General features: G+C 46.4%; 1 pseudogene; it reads right to left on the bottom strand.

The window, feature by feature from the left end:
* Positions 1-1,143: 1,143 nt before the first annotated feature.
* LOC120224812 lies at positions 1,144-1,525 on the bottom strand (annotated as a pseudogene).
* Between the last annotated feature and the right edge of the window lie 1,134 nt (positions 1,526-2,659).

The raw sequence follows: 2,659 nt of genomic DNA, 5'->3' as shown, positions 1-2,659 counted from the left end.
ACAGTCACAGAGAGGAAATGGCAGCGTTTGCACAGCTCCTGACATGAGAATGAAAACTGGTATCTCCTTCTGCTACTACAGGCTCATGTTGGAAATGAGGCTGCTGGAACTGACCAGGCATACAATATTCTAGATCAGACCAATATTCCCCACACAGATTGCTCATAAGGAAAAGCATATTCCTGCCTTTTCAAAAGAGACTTTAGATGAAAGCATTGTGGATCATTGTCAAAAGGCTCTTCCTATGGGCCTTGCAGATCCAAGACTTACATAATAAAGGGGGCTAAGAACACAAGAGTTACAATTGAGTCTAGCCCTGAGACAAAGAGCCTAATTTAGAGTTAAGGACAGATATCCACCCCCACCCAATTGTTTCTGCTTGGAGCACCAGCCCCCCAAGGCAGTGACTTATACTGGCCTTGAACATGCTGATTGCTCCCTGTGAAGGAGCCTATTGAGGAACTTCTTCTTTTGTGATTATGGGAGCAGAGGTGTTTCCTGAAAGACCTTTTTGACCCCTGCTCACAAAGAAGTAACTTCACCCTTTTTATGCTAAAAACTTTGTCTTGTATGCTAAAGATACCTTCCTTCCCCATAGGATAAGCATCTAAATCTTCTACCTCAATCACTATTGATAAAGGTTATGCAGGAGTCTTCTACAAATCTATGTTCTGGGAAATTCTTACATATCAAAGAAATTTGTCATCAGAAATCATTGTCTAAGGCAAATGCTACTTCTGTGCCATCCCCCAAACACTTAATTATAAAATAAAGTTGAGCCCCAGTCAGAGCAGAGATGCCTGCCTGGCGACCGGAAAGACTCTCAGACCTCTCATCCCTCCCTCGCCGATTCCGTCCTTCCTTCAGGGACCCCTGGACCCCACCGGAGGTATCTATTCTAATGTACTTGATAATGCTGTTCTGCACTGAGCAGTCTCTGAGCCACTCTAACAGTTGAGGAAGACAGCATTAGTCACGTAGAATTGCAATCCAATGTATGGAGCCTGGTCCCTAATGCGCTTAATAGGACTCACAAGTCAAAACATAAAAAACAAAACACTAGAACAGTGTCTTTTTGGTTTGTTTTTGTTTTCAGAAGACCTGGAGGGAGGCCCGTCTCTTCACTGACGAGGGTGAGGGTGTTCACTTGTCAGGCATCATGGGGAGGCGGGGGCCTTGGGGTGCTCAGGTGGGGGGAGAGGGCGGAGGTGGTGCCACTCAGGCTGCTGGGATCTGCGGGCGTGTTGTCGGGGCTCAAGGCAGAGCGCGGGGGCAGGGCGGTCAGCACCACCCCACCCTCATCCAGGGAGCGCTTGTAAGGGACCAGGGAGTCATTCCGGAGGTCCCGGAGGGCCAGGCAGGCCTGGAACATCCAGCCGCCGACGAGGACGGAGAAGGTGAAGGTGAGGGCGGCGTTGGCGCTGCTGCTCGCCAGGAGGAACCCCTCAGGCGGCGAATGCTGCCACTGGTTGGCCAGGAGGCAGAAGCCCACGAACCAGACGCCCGTCCACAGGACTGTTCTAGTTCATCAACTGTAGATGAACAGATAGGAAAAAGCAGAAATCTTAGGTTGGAAAGAATATTGGGCTGGAATCAGGTGACTAGCACACCCTGCGAGTGCAGGATGAAGGAACTTGCACTTCCTCTGAGCTCTAAACTGGGGTAACAGTATTGCGCCTGCTCACATCCCTGCCTTCCTCCACAAATGCAACAAACGTTTGTGCTCAAGCTGTAAGGAAGCCTCCTACTGGGGTGAAAAGAAACAAAGTGGCCAAGAGCCTAAGCACTACAGCTCCACCAAAGTTTCATTGCAGGACGCCTGGCAAGCTCCTCAGTCCCTTTGTACCTTACTTTCCTCCTGTGTAAAACAAGGCGAACAATAGGATGTGCCCCGAAAGATAGTTTTGAGGATGGAACAGTTGATTCTTACAAACGTTTGAAGTAGTTTCTGGCAAACAGGGATTATGGGTGTTACCCGTCTCATCACCCGACCCGTCTGCAAGGTATGGGGAGAACACAGATTTGGCCCTGGCCCTTGGAGAGTTTGCTGTGGCATTGCTGTTTGCACAGGCACTTTGTATTCTTTAAAGATCAAGCAACATCATACATGGAAAAAAGCTTTGTAAGTTCTTTATACAACAGGCATTATTATTATTATTTGAATTCACCACCCCACCCCAAGGAAGAAAAAGGACTTTAATGATGTACATTAAACTAAATAATGCAGAATTTAATTAGTTTAAACTGTGGGATTCCGTATGAAAGTCTTTTTAGGTGGGCTGTAGCATTGCTTTTAGGAAATAATGAGTCCATTTTAGGGTATTAAATGAGTTCCTAATGCCTTAAAGAATGAAAGCGCCCCCCTGAAGAGCCCTCCTTCAGCCCGGCTTGGCACAAAGGCAGAGAGCTAGCTCCTTGTTACCCAGACGGCTCTTGTCTTTCCAATAAACCATCTCTAGACAGGAATAGCCAGGCATCCGTGAAACTCTTCTTCTTCTTCTTAGTTTTCCTTGCTGCTTTTTAATAGGTTTAATTCTTTCTTATTTAAAGTCTTTGAGTGTTTTCCCGTGTAATTTTTTTAAATAAAGTTTAAGTTATCTAGACTGGCACCAGAAATTATTTTTTGAAAATGTAAATTGATTCAAACTTTGGTTCAGTG

The sequence above is a fragment of the Hyaena hyaena genome, unplaced genomic scaffold (assembly GCF_003009895.1).
Source record: "Hyaena hyaena isolate Hyena2069 unplaced genomic scaffold, ASM300989v1 scaffold_1252, whole genome shotgun sequence".
Lineage (NCBI taxonomy): Eukaryota > Metazoa > Chordata > Mammalia > Carnivora > Hyaenidae > Hyaena > Hyaena hyaena.
The sequence above is the reverse complement of the archived record's forward strand: the minus strand, read 5'-3'. Positions and strand labels throughout refer to the sequence as shown.